Raw genomic sequence first — 17,375 nt, 5'->3', positions numbered from 1 at the left:
TTTGTTTTTTTTTTGTATATATTTTATAATAGTGTTTTATTCTTGTTCTCTGTGGTCCATTACAAGCAAAGCTTCTTGGGCCTAGTAACCACTTTACTTTTGTATTAGTTTTTTCTTTTAGTATCAATAGTATCAATAAATTGTTATCTGGCCTTTGAACTGTTTCTAAGAAATTGCTATATCAAAATTCGCATTGGATGGGATTGGAGAATAGAGGGTGTGGGGGACTAGGGACTGTCGACCCACGAGTTTTTGTGATACGATTTTTGAACTATTTAAAAAAATAGATATCTCAAAATTCTTATTCTATGGGTTTGAGGAAAACATGGCGAGAGGGTAGGGGCTAGATGCCGTTCAATCTCTTTTGACTCTTAAAAGGTGACCTAGAACTTTTAATTTCCAGTCAAATGAGCCCTCTTGGAAGTTTACACAATCATCCCCTCCATAGGAACCATATTTGCCCCGAGAGCATAACTTACAACGCCTCCTCACAGGCCTTGGGGGTTGCGTCGACGCAGGAATTTTTCTTATCTAACCTTCGAACTACTATTAATACAATGGCTATCTCAAATTTATATCGGATAAGCTTGGTGGGGAAAAGTATGCGGAGGGGAGTAGCAGCCCTCGAATCTCTTTTGACTCTTAAAAAGTTACCTAGAACTTTCAATGTCCAATCAAATCAGCCCTGTCTGAAGCTTAATGGAGCATACCTTTATAAGAGCCGTAAACGCCCCCAGGATACAACTTATAACACATGCCCCCGGGGCCCCTTGGGGGCTGTGTCGATATCAGTATTTTGTTATCTAATCTGGGTTGGCTATGTCAAAATTTGTGTCGGAAGGGCTTGAGAAAAAGGGCATGGGGGTCTAATTGCCTTCTAACCTCTTTTGAGTTTTAAAAGTGAACTAAAACCTCCAATTTCGAATAAAATGAACCCTCTATGAAGTTTATACGAGCATCCATCCATAAGATACATAAATGTCCACAGGGCTTAACTTAGAACGCCTGCCCCTGGGCACTGGGTAGTTAGATCGACACCGAAGATTTTGTTATCTCATTTTTGAACTATTTTTAACAATAATGGCTATCTCAAAACTTTTATCAGATGGGTTTTGGGGAAAAGGCGTGGGAGGTGTTAGTTGCCCTTGGATCTCTTTGACTCTGAAAAAGTGAACTAGAACTTCCAATTTTCAATCAAAGCAGCCCTTTCTGAAGTTTCTACAAGTATTCTTTTCATAAGAACCATATATCCCTGATGGCATATGCCCTACACCCTATGCCCCCAGGGCATAAGTTAAAATGCCTGCTCTCGGGCCCTAGGAAGTTGTGTTTACACCTGAGTTTTGTTATCTCATCTTTGAACTATTTCTCTTCAAATGGCTACCTAAATTTTTATCATATGCATTTGGGTGCAAAAAGGCTTGGGGGGGTTATTGCCTTCCAGTCTCTTTCAACTATCAAAGAGTGGGCTAGAATTTTTAATTTTGAATCAAATGAGCCCTCTCATAGGTTTATGTGAGCATCTCTTCCATACGAACAGTATATGTTCTCGGGGTATATCCTATAACGCCTGGCCATGGGTGTTTTTGTCGACACTAAAGTTTAGGTTATATGATCTTTGAACTTTTGTTTTACAAAATTGCTATCTCAAAATTTTTTCGAATGTGTTTTGGAAAAAAGAGCATGGGGGGGCAGTTGCCCTTCCATGTACGCTAAAGCATCGCCTCTGAAAAAGGTCACGGGTCCTTTTGAAGGTGGGGGAGTTCTGATGAACCTAAAAAAAGTGTTTTTATACCCGAATCCCTACTTCTCTGTGAGCCATTAGATAAGCATAAATGGAGATTTGAAAGGAATGTTTGTTATAAAAACTAAATATTATTGATTGTCAGGATTTAGCTCTTTTTAATTTTAAATATTGGTAGTATAGTATTACAGTGCCTTCTTATTGCAGAAAATCTTACTATAGACGGGCGCAATCACCTCTCTCCCATGCTCTTTTTCCCCGAAGACATCTGATCAAAAGATTGAGGTAGCCATTTTGTTCATAATAGTCTGAAGATTACATAACTATGCCTCCGGGATTGAGATTGCTCCTTCCCAAAAAATGGGGCAAGGGCTGTCAGTTAGGTATTTGCCCACAGTTAATGTATAGTCTAAGGATTTTTATTGGGAAAAGGAGGCATATTAAATTCTGGGTCTCCAAAAAGGCTTAGGGCAATGAAGTGAAAGTTTAAGGATGTGTAAAAAGGGATGTCGAAATGCAAACACAATCAAAATACGTAATGCCCAAGCTGGTTGTCAAAAGGGCGTATCAGCAATGTGTGAGGAACGGCTCATGGTATTATGTTAAAATATTCAAGGCATACTGAGGGAGATGCTCGAAAATAAATGAAATACAACAAGCCCCCTTCCCCTTTTGAAAAGCCCCTTCCTCTCAAAAGCTGATAGAAATCCTGAAAAACAAAATTTCAAAAATTTGAAAATCTGTACTATTTAAAAACAGTCAAAAAGGTCTAATAACTCAACAAGCAACGATCGCTTTTGTGATTGAATGATGGCTCCAATCTCTAAGCATAGTTTCTATATTCAACCTCAGACAGAACCTTGCTCTACCTTTACAAATATGGTAATATATTGTAATGACACAGCTAAGGAAGACAAGTAAAACTACAGTGAAAGTTTTTTGGGACATAGTAGTTAAAAAATTTGACTTGGAATTACCCTGCAAGACAAAAAAACTTAAGCCAATATTATCTCTGTTTTAAGAATAAATCACTAATCCCGGAAACACAAAAGTGACAGCCTAACCCTTTATGTAAGAGGAAATTGTATATTTATAACATTTGGAATAACATTTTAACTTTGCGACACATCAGATCGATTTATAGGCCGTTGGAGAGGCCATGATATTAAAACAAATATAGGAAAAAATTGAACTCACAAAATAAGGAACAGAAATGTCTCAGTAGTGTTAGGGTTTTTGGGCCTATGAGAACGTCATTAGCATATTCGGTTAATATCCCTGTAGCGTATACCATAATACTATGATGCAAATACTGCCTTTTGGCTTGTTCACTTTCCCCACAAAAATGGTTGTCAGCTTTAATTTCATATACGAAACCGTTCCTAAGATATTGCTGATATACCTTTTTGACAAGCTGCATACGGATGGTTGGTTATCTTCCCTACATAAGAAGTTTTCAGGAAAATCCCCAAATTATTTCACTTTCATACCCTTAGTTATGGTCGCAATAGTAGTCACAGCAGTAGTATAATTAGTCAACTCAATACAATTAATCATTCATCAGTTACTCAACTTAAAGCAACTAGTCATTACTATGATATTGTCAATTTGCTCATTTGATTTTCCGTACATTCATGTATTTCTTGAAATTTTCATGTTAACGTTCTTAACCTTGCAAATAGTTCCGATATAGGTACTAATTGGAGCATTAGTAGTTGTAGTTGTAGAACTAGTAAACGTTCCATAAGCAGCAGCAATAGCAGCAGTGCGCAAATATTTCTTTGGCCATTTGACCAATTTCTTTTTTTGACCAATTTTTTTACCAAAATTTTTTTGACCAATTGATCTTCCCCATGAAATATTCTCCAAGAGCTTATATTAATACATAAATTAATTTTGAAGATATACAATTTTGACAATTTCAATAGTATCTCTTATTAGTTGGAATTTACCATCCATATTCTCTCAAATTTTAGCCTCATATACTTAGCCTTAATAGTACTATTATCACAATAATTTCTGTAAGAGTAGAAGTGGCTACGGTATTAGTGTTGCATTAGTTATAGTTGTAGCAGCAGTATAAATAGCTATAGTAGCATATGCATATTGTCTTTTGGTCAGTTGAACATCGCTTTCATGATGAGTTTCATCATTCGCCCGGAGTTTCAGCTTGACAGGTTAAGCCGTTACAAAACTATTGTTGATGTGTATTTTGACACCTTTTTTATGTCCTATTGACCTTAATACTCTAAGCTTTAGAAGATATTGATTTTGAAGTAGCAGTTGGAGAAGTTTAGTAGTGTTAGTAGCATGAGAAAGGGCTGGTGTGGTATTAGTATTACTAGTGACATTCATCTATTACCATTTTGTCAATTCATTTTCCCCATTAAGTATTCTCCGAAGGTTTCAATTTAATACCCGAATAAATTCTGAAGATATGCCCTGTTGACATTGTGCATACGCTTAGTGTGTTTTGATCTAGTTAAAAATTCTCCTAAATAGTCTATCCACTCTTAGAGTTCATATGTGTAGCTTTGATTATGCTCGTATCCTAGTAGGAATGATAATAGTAAAAACGGTAGTTGCCAAAATAATTTAGACATGAAAGTAGAAATAGAAGCGTTAATAGCAGTAGTAGCAGAAATATTTCGCCCTTTCTTTAACTGAAGACATACCAGTCAGTCCACAAAGACAGACAGAAAGACAGACAGACAGACAGACCAGACAGACAACGTTTACAAGCAAGTTCTCTGATACGCTGAATCTGAGGGTATGATTTTCGTTAAGATTGTATGAATTTTAGGGAGTGTTTCCCCCTATTCTCTAAAATGAGGCAAATTTTCGTAGGAAAATTTCGTAGGAAATCTTGATGAAACTTATCAAACACTTACTTTTAGACAAAATTTTAGACAGATAGACCAGACAGGCAAATTTACATGTAAGTTCTCTGATACGCTGAATCTGATGGTATGATTTTCGTCAAGATTGTATGAGTTTTAGGGAGTGTTTCCCCCTATTCTCTAAAATGAGGCAAATTTTCTTAGGCTCGTAACTTTAGATAGATATAACTGATCTTGATGAAACTAATCAAACAGTTCGTGGTAACTAACTGTAGTAAGGAGCGACCCGGCTCAATAGTAAACGAAACCCTAAAAAGCAGTATTTCGATGCTAAGAGTTATATCAAAAGAATCGAATTTTTCTGCTGATTTCAAATATATAAGTTTTACCAAATTTAGTCCTTGTCATCAAAAGTTACGAGCCTGAGAAAATTTGCCTTATTTTGGAAAATAGGGGGAAACACCCCCTAAAAGTCATAGGATCGTAACAAAACTCACACTATCGCATTCAGCGTATCAGAGAACCCTAAAGAAAAAATTTCAAGGTCCAATCTACAAAAATGTGGGATTTCATATTTCTTGCCAGAAGACTAATCACGGGTGCGTGTTTATTTGTTTGTTTTTTTTTTTCTTTTCCCCAGGGGTCATCGTAGCGACCAAGTGGTCCTAGAGTGTTGCAAGAGGACTCATTCTAACGGAAATGAAAAGTTCTGGTGCCCTTTTTAAGTGACCGAAAAAATTGGAGAGGACCTAGACCCCCTCCCACGCTCATGTTTTTCCCAAAGTCAACGGATCAAATTTTTTAGATATTCATTTTGTTCCGCATAGTTGAAAACCTCAATTACTATGGTAAAGGTAAAAGGTAAAGGATACGGCATTAGACTTTACAGTCCGTACCGGCGGTGCTGATCTCCGTTTCTTGGCCCTTCAGCCAGGAAGTGCAATGGGGGGTTGGGGGCACACCATCCTGTGCTTTCGCACACCCTTCCTGTTTACCTTCCCCAGATTTCTCCAGGTACCCATTCAAATCTGGCTAAGCTTACAGAGTCACGCAACTGACCCCCGTCCCAAACTGAAGAATTGGGTACACTGGGATTTTCAGGGGGATTTTTTGTTTGGGTGTGGGAGGGGAGGGGACTATATGGGAGGACCTTTCAATGGAGGAATATTTCATGGGGGAAGAGAATTTCAATGAAAAGGGCGCAGGATTTTCTAGCATTACTATTAAAAAAAATGAAAATATAAAGATGAAAAAGTTTTTTCAATTGAAAGTAAGGAGAAGCATTAAAACTTAAAACGAACAGAGATTAATACGCATATGAGGGGTTCTAAAAATACTTTAGCATAAAGAGTGAGGTATTTAGAAGGAGATAAATACTTCGCTCCTTATGCTAAATTATTTTTAGTAATTTCAACCATTTATTCTACGGCCTTTCTGATTCAGGGGTCATTCTTAAGGAATTGGGACAAAACTTAAGATTTAGTGTTAAGAGCGAGGTATTAACGAGGGGACAAACTCCCTCATATATATAATCAAAAACATAAGAATATAAAAGTTTGTTACGTAAGTTAATTCTTAAGTTACGTATATTTTTTACTAATAAAAACGTTCGTTAAAAATTAGAAGTTCTAGTTGTCTTTATAAGTAACCGAAAAAACTGGAGGGCAAATAGGCCCCCTTCCCCATCCCTTATTTCTCAAAATCGTCTGATCAAAAATAAGAGAAAGCCATTTAGCCAAAAAAAGAATTAATAGCAAATTTCATTTTAATAATTTATGTACGGAGAGCCAAAATCAGACATGCATTAATTCAAAAACATTTAGAAATTAAATAAAAAAAAACAAGTTTTTTGAAATGAAAGTAAGGAGCGACAATAAAACTTAAAACGAACAGAAATTACTCCTTATATGAAAGGGGCTTTTCCTCCTCGACACACCGCTCCTTGCGCTAAAGTTTGACTCTTTCTCGCAACTCTACTTTTTAAAACAATAAAAAAATTTAGCGTAAAGAGCGGGGTGTCGAGGAGGAAAAGCCCCTTTCATATAAGGAGTAATTTCTGTTCGTTTTAAGTTTTAATGTCGCTCCTTACTTTCATTTCAAAAAACTGGTTTTTTTTATTTAATTTATTTAAAATCAGCGTTAAAATGCGATTCTTTTGATGTAACTATTAGTAACAAACCTACATTTTTTAGAATTTCCTTTACTATTAAGCTGGGTCACTCCTTACTAAAATTCGGTACCATGAGCTGTTGGAAAGGTACCTCATCATTCTACAGGAGCGAATTCTGAAAACTCTTGAACCGTAAGATAGATAAAATGTTAATAAAGGAAATACTTGAAAGTATTGTCTGATGTCTTGTTGAAGATTCTTTACAAAATTAAAATTAATGAGGCACTTGATTAATTGTTAATTAATAATGAGGCACTTGATTAATTGATAAATTAATTGAGGCAATTGCAGTGCACATGAAGCACTGCAAGCGTCATTGATACCAATCTAAGGAGAAAGTTTTAGATGGAATGGTTATCTTGCAGTTCAAGAATTTTCAAAAATCACTTCTATAGAGTATTGAGGTGGCTCTAGATGTCAAAGCCAAACTTATGGATGTATCCAATCCATTAAACTCAAATCTTGTTAAAGAATATGAAGGCACTGTAGTCTAAAAGTGACTCAACATCCTCAAAGAGACTTGAGAAATACCATTCAATTGGCATAAGTATTTGAGACGTTACGAGGGAAAGATTGTTTAGGCATATCCATGGCTGGAGTTCTTAAAACAACCAATAAGTTTAATTCATGGTGGTAAAACGTAAATTATTCAATGAGCATATCACCAGAAGACAAGTTGGCAATTAAGATAAAGACACGGTTGGTAAGCGTAAATTTGTAAAGGATATTGGGGAAAGTTAGAATATGTCTTTAACATGACCATTTAAGTAATCCAATTTTATTGCGAGGGATTAATTTTAGGGGGATGGCACATGAAATTTGTAATTTAAATTGCAAAAAGTATTTTCTGCCCAATTCCATGCACAATTCCAACTATGATCTTAAATTCCTTTCACCAGTATTGCCACGTTTGACGAAAGGTAAAATTGTAGATGTCGCATGGGAAGATGGTTTTTTCCTATAATATAACACCAAACTCATCTGTCAAGTTGCTATTCTTAGTAATGAAATATAAAAATATGTGAAAATGGTAATATTTATCTGAATTGAATATTTTTATAAATTCCTATGGTTTTTACCCAAATCCCTATGTCAGCTGAATCAATTACAGAAAAACCAAACTTTTAATAGTTTTCTTTTCCGTAAACAATGCTTTCCTGAGGATGACAAATATGATTTATTGGCGTAAGATTGTTAATACCTGTGCAGGTTCTACAGATTTACTTCGATGCTACGCATGGAAGAATTACCACCGCTCCTAATGTTTGATGATTCCCTTCTAGATCGTCAATGCACCACTGCCTACTATAAAGTTACTTTAAGAAAATATTTTGCAAAGGGGGGTTGTAAAAATGGGGAATAGTGTTGTGAAATATACCTGGCAAGTGATGTATTGAAATTGTTTGATATTTTCTCTAAGAACACGATCAAAATTTACGAGGAATTTGAATTAGATTTGAGGTATTATGGTTCAACTTCTCCCATGGTATTTAATTCTTAAAATAGATAGGGGGGAAATAGATCTGATCGCCAACGTGGATCCGCACTTTTTCGTGGAGAGAAGAATGAGGGAAGGTTGTGTTTTTCCCGAAGACAATTTGGTGATAATCCTTTGGACTGGAGAACGCACCGGTGAAAAGCCGAATGTAATTTTTCAGGGTATTAAATCATTTTATCTGTCGGCAATGTCTCAATTCTATTTGCACTGAAAACTACAAATGGATAGACATATTTGTGTTCTAAATTAATCCGAAGTTCCACCATTGTGGAGAATTGACCACAAGGATGGTCTCCCGGAATTGATGATGATACACAACATAATATTTTTTGGTAAAGGATGCACTGGACACCTTCAAACCAAAACCTTATTGCTGTTTTCATCCAAAACGGAATATTTTTTTACACAACATTCTTTTGCAGTGGATGATGGCTAATGAATTTAAGATCAGATAAGTTTTTATATGACCCTCAAATTTGATGAGAATCTAGAGATGTTTATTAACACCTTTGAAAGTAAATACTCTGACGCAAAAATGAAGGCTGAAAATAAAATTTTTAAGCTCATTTTAAATTCAGCCTTTGGCTAGGAGTTGGGTTGTAGCAGAGTAGAAAGAATGTGGTTGAAACATTGCACATCTGAGTCTCACAGGGTTCACGTTCATAGACTCAAATAAAGACCGTTCACATATGAAAAAAGCAATGACTTTAAAAAAAAAACCTTGCCACTGGCAATGCCATTTTAGAAGTCCAAAAAATTGCATATCGGAAGTCTTTTCACAATGTTAATGTTATTAAGCTCCAATCACCAGGGGAGGGCAAGGTCGTGTGTATTATGCAGAAACTTATTCACTCCTTTTGAAGGCTAAAGCAAACAATCTGTTGTATGATTTGGAAGATAGCAGACACAGTAGCTATTGAATGGACTACACCAACTGGGATGAGTCCATCCATTTAGTGGGAGGTAGCGAAGCTCCTGACCCAAATGTGCTGTTATCTTTTAGATTCGGAGCGACTTGATATTTAATGGTGTCCTTGCATGTCTAAAGGTGTATTGCGTGCAAACGCACAATGAGGATGTCAAAAACCTGCAGAAGGGCATCTTCATAAAATGTAAACGAAAATTTTGGATAAGGACGTCTATAAAAAATTTTAAGACTATAAAAAACTATAAAACCAAAACATTTCCTGTTGAAAAAAAATGTCTTACTATCCATATGGGATAGAGTTTCTTTGTGTGTTGACGGTGCAAGAGTGGTACCACACCGCCACTACATGACTCCAGATTAATACGCAATTATAGTGAACAGACGCCGTATTGGTCTGGAGAAGGCTCAATAGCTGGTTGAAGGCGGGCTCTTTGTTTTGACCCTCTAGGCTCTACTATAAAAGTTTCTATTTCCAGTTGTGTTCAGTTCAAAAGTGCGTTTCTTTATATTTTTTCTTCTTTTTCTTTTTCAATTTTAATCTATTTATTATTTTTTGAACAAGGCGAAATAAATTTTTTAAGAAAGAACTTATTATTGTACGATGAATTTACAAGCTCTCCTGATCCCCTGGCCCTCGACCGCCCAAGTTGGTGCAACTTCTTCCGGCCAGGCATTTGGTCACCTCCATGACCAACCCTATGTTTATAGAGAGGGGCTGTTAGAGAGGGGTCTACCTCCTCGTTATATCTCATTCTTTACGCTAAAGTATTTTTAGTAATTTCAACTAAGTATTCTACGGCCTTTATGATTCAGAGTCATTCTTAAGGAATTGGGACAAAGTTTAAGCTTTAGTGTAAACAACAAGGTATCGACGAGGATTAGCCCCATCATATACGCTATAAAAAATATAAGAATATAGAAGTTCGTTACATAAGTTAATTCGTAAGATACATATATTTTTTACCAATGAAAACGTTTGTAAAAAAATTAAAGTTCTAGTTGCCTTTTTAAGTAATCAAAAATTAGAGGGCAACTAGGCCTCCTCCCTCACCCATTTTTTCTCAAAATCTTCAGATTAATTACAAATAATTAACATCCAAATTTAGTTTTAACTATTTATTTGCGGAGAGCCAAGATCAATACATGCATTAATTCAAAAGCGTCCAGAAATTAAATAAAAAAAACAAGTTTTTTAAATGAAAGTAAGGAGCAACATTAAAACTTAAAACGAACAGAACTTAATTTGTATATGAAGAGAGCTTTTCCTCCTCAATGCCCCGCTCTTTACGCTAATGTTTCTTACTTTTTTAAAAACAGAGTTAAGAGAAAGAGTCAAACTTTAGCGTAAAGAGCGGGGCGTTGAGGAGGAAAAGCCCCTGCCATATCCGCAATAATTTCTGTTCGTTTTAAGTTTAAATGTTGCTCCTTACCTTTTTTAAAAAAAACTTGTTTTTTATTTAATATACATCAAAGTCTATCTCTTGGATTGTTTTGACCCATAAACTCAAATAGTCTTAAGGAAAACGAACCCATTGCAGTCTCAAAGAGACTAAAGTAATACCATTAAATTGGTAGAGGTTTTTGAGAAATTGGGCTGGATAGAAAATGTAGGTGCAGCCATGATTGGACTTATTAAAACAACCACAAAGTTAATTCCACGGAGGTGTAACGTAATTTATCCAAAGACGAGTAGCCAATTAAAAAAGGAAGATATGAGTTGGGTGCGTAACTGTAAATTTTGTAAAAGATAGTGGGGAAAAGTCAGCACTTGCCCATGACCAAGACCATTTAAGTATTCCTAACTTATTGGGAGAGAGTTACTTTCGGGGGATGGCACATAAACCTTGCAATTTAAACTTAAATAAACAGTATTTTCTACCCTATTGCATGCAAAAACCAACTATGATCTTAAATTCATCTTACCAGTTCTGTATTTGCACGTTTGCTAAGAGGATAAATTGTAGATAGCGCTTTTGAAGATGGATGTTTTTACTATACCATTATACTAGAATCATCTGAGAAGTTACTGCTCATAGAATTCAAGTAGAAAAGAGTTGAAAATAATAATACGCATTTGAATACAATCTGTTTATAGATTCCTGTATTCTTTTACCTAGATTCCTAAGTCAACCGAATCAAGAACAGAAAAGCCGAAGTTTTAATAATTTCCCTCTCCATAAGCAGCGCTTTATAGATAAGAAAATATATAATTTATTAACGTAAAATTGTAAATACCCGCGTCAGTCCTACAGAACAACCTCGACGTTACGCATGCAAAAATTCCCACCCTTCGAAATATTTTATGATTCACTTTAGGATCATAGTTGGCATCACTGCCAACTTTGAAGTTGCTTAAGAAGACATTTGGCCAACATAGGTTGTAAAATGGGGAAGGTTTATGTGAAATTTACCTGACAAGTGATGTATTGACGTTGTTCGATATTGTGTTGAATAAACACATGCAAAATTTTCGAGGAATTTGGGCTAGATTTGGGACATTATTATTCAAATTCTCCCCTGGTGATAGATCTATATAACATAATATAATAGGTAAAGGAGAAATAGGTCTGATCGCCGGTGTGTGTCATCACTTTTTCATAGAGAGAAAAATAAGAGAGGGTACGTTTTTCTCGGAGATAATATCCTGAAAACAGATTGACCCCTGTCAAGAAACGCACCGGTTAAAATCTGAACGTGGTTTTTCAGGATCTAAACTTTTTTTTCCGCTTGCGATGTCTCACTTCTGTTTGCTGTGTGGGAACTATGAACGGATTGACAATCCTTGCGTTCCAAATTTCCATAATAATTCCATTTTAGTAAAAATTTCAATTTAATAAAATATCAGTGGAACCTCGTGAATCGGAAAAGAATTTTGTTTTCCCGTGCATAAATAAACGGATGCTTAGGGTCTCGTCGAGTCCACATAATTTTTTTTTAGTAAAGGATGGGGGTATGTACTTGACCTCTTCTAACAAAGCATATTGCTGTTTTTATCCAAAATTTAATATTGTTTTACACCATGTTATTTTGTGATAGATGATGGCTAATGGTTTCAACGTCACAAAAATTAATAGAGCCCTTAAAGCTGATCAAAACATGAAGAGAGGATTTTATTGAAAAAGATTATTATGTTTTTCAATAAAAGGTCTGAGGCAAAAAAAAAGGTTGAAAATGAAATTTTTAAACTCATTTTAAATTCATCCTTCGGATAAGAGTTGTAGTAACGTTATAACAAAATCAAAAGAATGTGGCTAAATCTTTTCATATCTAGATTTCACATTGTTCATGATCGCAGATTTTAATATGGACTTCTTAATCAGGAAAAATAGAAATTCAGTTTTGTATAAGAACCCCATCACTGGCAGTGCGAATTTCAGAATTTCCAAGAAATTCTTATTGGAACTTTTTCACGATGTTCTCACCCTCCAATTACTGGGAAAGGGGCAAGGTCAAAGGTATTATGGTATTAAGGTATAGGTATTATTATTAACCTGACTCGCTCTGGTTCAAAGTTAAAGTAATAATCTTTTTTATAATTTGGAAAATGGTGAACACAGTTAATCTCAAATGGAATACACCAACTGCTAAAAGTCCATGTGGGTGGATTTAGTGAAGTGCCAGGCCCCAAATATGTCATTATCTTTAAAATCTTAATATATTTTAAATAGTGACTTGATATCTAATGCTGTGCTTGCATGTCATGAGGTATACTGTGTGCAGTCTCACAATGAAGATATAACAAAAAACCTGCAAAAGGGTATCTTCACACAATTTAATCGAAATTTTCATAAGAAAGTATAATTGAAAGATTTAAAAAATTATTTAATTCCAAGAGCGATGGTCATGACTATCCGGTCTTTAAACTCTATACAGGTTGTAAAAAAAACCATGTCAGCCATATTGGACAAAGTCTATTTGGGTTTAGACGGTCTGAGAGTACCACCGAACGGCCGCTATCTGACTTCGGATCGAGACGCATTTGTAGAGTACAGACAGCATTTCGTTCTGGAGAAGGCTAAATGGTTGGTGGAAGGAGGGTCCTTTTTTCAAACCCTGCAGTCTCTATCCTAGCAGTCTCAATTCCCAATAGTCTCCAGGTCAGCAATGTGTTTTTATAGCTCTTGTTGTGGTATTTTTTTTCATTTCTGATTTATTTATTTAATTTATGTGCAAGGAGGAAAAGCAATGTTCTGAAAAAAGCACTTATTTACCACACTATGGATTTACATACTTTCCCAGCCCCCTGGACCTCACCCACTCCTGTGAACATCAATTCTTTTGTACCGAAAATTGTTCACCTCAGCGGCCATCCTTCCCTTTCAGGTAAAGAGTGGGAGGGGTTTCTTTAAGTTATTTTCATGTAAGTTCCATGTAACTTCAAGCGTTATTCAAGTTTTATTTATATATTTTTTGTGTTTTTTTTTTATACTTTATTTATTTGTATAACAGAACCCATTTATGTTTTGTCATTTTTCCCTTTTATTCAAAGATTTAAGTTAGGGTAGTCATTCTTTGACAGTGAGAAAAATGATATATTTAAATTTAAAAGTTTCTACCACTTCTTTGTGAGACCTTGACGTCGGGTAAAATAACACTTTTAACAAAAATGATTGAAAATTGTGATTAAATGTTCTTCAAAAAGCCAAGAAAATATATTAATGCTGCTGCAGTTTTGGTTAAGAGTCCAATAATAAAATAAAGACTACTGCCCCAAAAATAAAACTAATACGAGGACTAGATGTGTTTTAAACTATTGAACCAAGCTTATGGTTGATTATCGATGATTCAGCTGAATCCATTGAAGAATGATTTCAGGAGATGTTACAACTATTAATCATCTAGTCCCAGCAAGAACAAATTTCCGTAGCCCTTGCTCTCCACAACCTCTTTTATCAGGAAAAACAAGACTTGCATAGAATGGTACTTACGATAACAACTATAAGGTTGTTCGTGATTGAAAATCTCTCATAACATTTAACAAGCAAATATATCCTGTTGAACAAAAAATTTGAGTCATGGTATATAATTAAATAAAAAAAAGTTTTTTGACTAAAAGTAGGGAGCGACATTAAAACTTAAAACGAACAGAAATTACTCCGTATATGAAATAGGTTATCCCCTTTGCAATCTTTCGCTCTTTAAGCTAAGGTTTTTAACTGTTTTACAAAGTAGAACTGCGGCAAAGAGTCAAACTTTAGCGTAAAGAGCGAGGAGGGGGCAACAGATTTCATATACGAAGTAATTTCTGTTCGTTTTAAGTTTTAATGTCGCTCCTTACTTTCAGTTAAAAAACTACTTTTTTTATTTAATATCTGAACGTTTTTGAATTAATGCTTGTTTGATTTCGGCTCTCGGCACATAAATTATAAAATGAAATTTGTATATAATTTTTTTTTAGCTAAATGGCTTTCTCTTAGTTTTGATCAGACGATTTTCAGAATAAATAGTATAAATTACTAAAAATACTTTAGCAAAAAGAGCGAGGTATGTATCTTCTCCTATATAAATCGCTCTTTAGGCTAAAGTATTTTTAGAACCCTTCAAATGCGTAATAATCTCTGTTCGTTTTAAGTTTTAATGCTACTCCTTACTTTCAATTGGAAAAACTTTTTCATGTTTTTTTTTCATTGTATTTTTATAGTAATGCTACAAAATACCGCACCCTTTCCATTGAATTTTTCTTCCCATCTGACATATTCCTCTAAGGAAAGATCCTCCCACATAGCCACCTCCCCTCAACCCCATCCCCAAACCAAAAGAATCCCACTGAAAACGTCTCTACGCTTCCCAATAACCATTACTGTATGTAAACACAGGTCAAAGTTTGTAACTCGCAGCTCCTCCCCCAGGGACTGTGAGGGAGTAAGTCATCCCCAAAGACATAGTTATTATGGTTTTCGACTATGAAGAACAAAATGGCTATCTCAAAATTTTGATCCCTTGACTTTGAGAAAAAATTAGCGTGGGACGGGGCCTAGGTGTCCTCCAATTTTGTTGGTCACTTAAAAAGGACACTAGAACTTTTCATTTCTGTTATAATGAGCCCTCTTGTGACATTCTAGGACTACTTGGTCGATACGATGGCCCCTGGGAAAAAAAGAAAACTAAAAAACAAATAAACACACACCCGCGATCTGTCTTCTGGCAAAAATTGTGAAATTCCACATTTTTGCAGATAGGAGCTTGAAATTTTTGCTGTAGGGTTCTCTGATACGCTGAATGCAATGATGTGTTTTTTGTTAAGACTCTTTGACTTTTAGGGGTTGTTTCATCTTATGTCGCAAAATAAGGCAAATTTTCTCAGACTCGTAACTTTTGATGACAAAGACTAAATTTAATTAAACTTATATATTTAAAATCCGCATGAAATCCAATTCTTTTGATGAATCTTTTAGCATCAAAATTCCGTTTCTTAGAGTTTCGTTTAGTATTGAGCTGGGTCGCTCCTTACTAGTTCGCTACCACGAACTGCTAGATCAGGTTATCAACAAAGCCCATGGTTACATTTTATTGCATCTCAAGCAAATCATAGCTGACAAGCTGACAATTAACGTGTAGTCAAGGATATTTTTGACCATGTTAATTACCGTATATATTCCATGAACAGTAAGAAAGGTCATTAGCGACTATAATGACACTTAAGAAGCTACATGAAAACAGGCATTTCAAAATATCCTTTATTTGAGTGTCCTTGAAAAGACCCCAGAGAATTTAAAGGTTCTAAATGCCAATCTTAAAACCAAGTAAAGCATATCTGAGGACCCTACAGTAGATTAAGTAAAAAAAAATAAGTTTTTTCAACTGAAAGTAAGGAGCGACATTAAAACTTAAAACGAACAGAAATTACTTCGTATATTAAAGGGGCTGCTTCCTCATCAGCACCCCGCGCTTTACGCTAAACTTTGACTCTTTCTCTCAAATCTTTTTTTTTAAACAAGAAAAACCTTTAGCGTAAAGAGCGGGGCGTTGATGAGGAAGCAGCCCCTTCCATATACGAAGTAATTTCTGTTCGTTTTAAGTTTTAATGTCGCTCTTAACGAAATTTTCATTTTTTTTTTGCTAAATGACTTTCTCATAATTTTGATCGATCGTACTTCTACAATTCGTACTTCTTTTTTTTGACAGTTTTTTTTTTTTTTTTCATCTACTTTGTAACCTTCGAACACACTAAAATTTGAACACGGTCAGGATAAAGGATTTAACAGTTTTTTGTCATAATAGATAAACTGTAATCTTTCAACCCTTTTTCTTTTTGTTAGTCCTATAGTAAAAAAAACTTTTGCAAAAATATTAAGTCTATTATAAAAAAATAACATCTTTTTTCAAAGTTAAAAATTATTGGAGACTGAATAAAACGTAGCTTATGCATATGTAAAATTCTTTCCATACTTCACTTTTCAGGTTAAACATATCAGATTATTTATATTAAATATTTGAGTTGAATATATCAGAATATTTATATTAAATATCTCATTTGAATATATCAAAGTATTTCTATTAAATATTTAAGCTAAACGTATCAGACTTCAGACTTTTGTTTACAGCTTTTACATCTGCGTAATTTTTTAAACAGAAGCCTGTGGCTTTTACGGGCAAAGAGAAATCAAATTAGAATTCTGGCTAAGAAACAACCAATATGATGAAAGGAAAAAGGGGGTGGGTGTTCGATCTACTTACCTTTTAATTTTTCATTTAGTTCACAATTTTGTATTTTTACTTAATTCACCTTTCAGTATTTTGAGCAAACCTAACAAAAATAATGAGAATGGTAGGGAAGCAATGGTGAAAAGTGATTTTGTCTAATACAAATCATTAGACAAGCTAATACTAAAAGAAAAAAAAAAATATTACACATAAACCACATCAACATTTGAATCCTTTTAGTTTTAGCCCTGGTCCATAGTAAAAATAAAAAGAGTGAAACGAATAGCGAGGCCTAGCTTAAGGAGAAATACGTAAGGAAAACAAGTTTTGTTGAAGGTATAAACGTGGAATAATCACATTTACCCACAATAAATGTGGATAAATATGGAAGGTATAAATCTGGCAAATCGTAGAATGGTTGATTTTATTCAAAGGGAAATCAACACCATAGGGGGGCTCGAAATCATTTTGCGGCCACAAAATATGTGTTTTATACAGTGTATCCATCTTTAAAAACCTTTTTTCCTTTGTGGGCTTTTTTGAAATGATTA

The 17,375-nt window shown here is 34.8% G+C and overlaps 1 long non-coding RNA gene across 1 annotated transcript in view; it reads right to left on the bottom strand.

The window, feature by feature from the left end:
* LOC136032340 (uncharacterized) overlaps positions 1-17,375 on the bottom strand; it is a 513,312-nt gene that overhangs the window by 395,313 nt on the left and 100,624 nt on the right. The window lies entirely within an intron of this gene.

The sequence above is a fragment of the Artemia franciscana genome, chromosome 10, assembly GCF_032884065.1.
Source record: "Artemia franciscana chromosome 10, ASM3288406v1, whole genome shotgun sequence".
Lineage (NCBI taxonomy): Eukaryota > Metazoa > Arthropoda > Branchiopoda > Anostraca > Artemiidae > Artemia > Artemia franciscana.
Note: the sequence above shows the minus strand (reverse complement) of the source record. Positions and strands in the feature narration are given on the sequence as shown.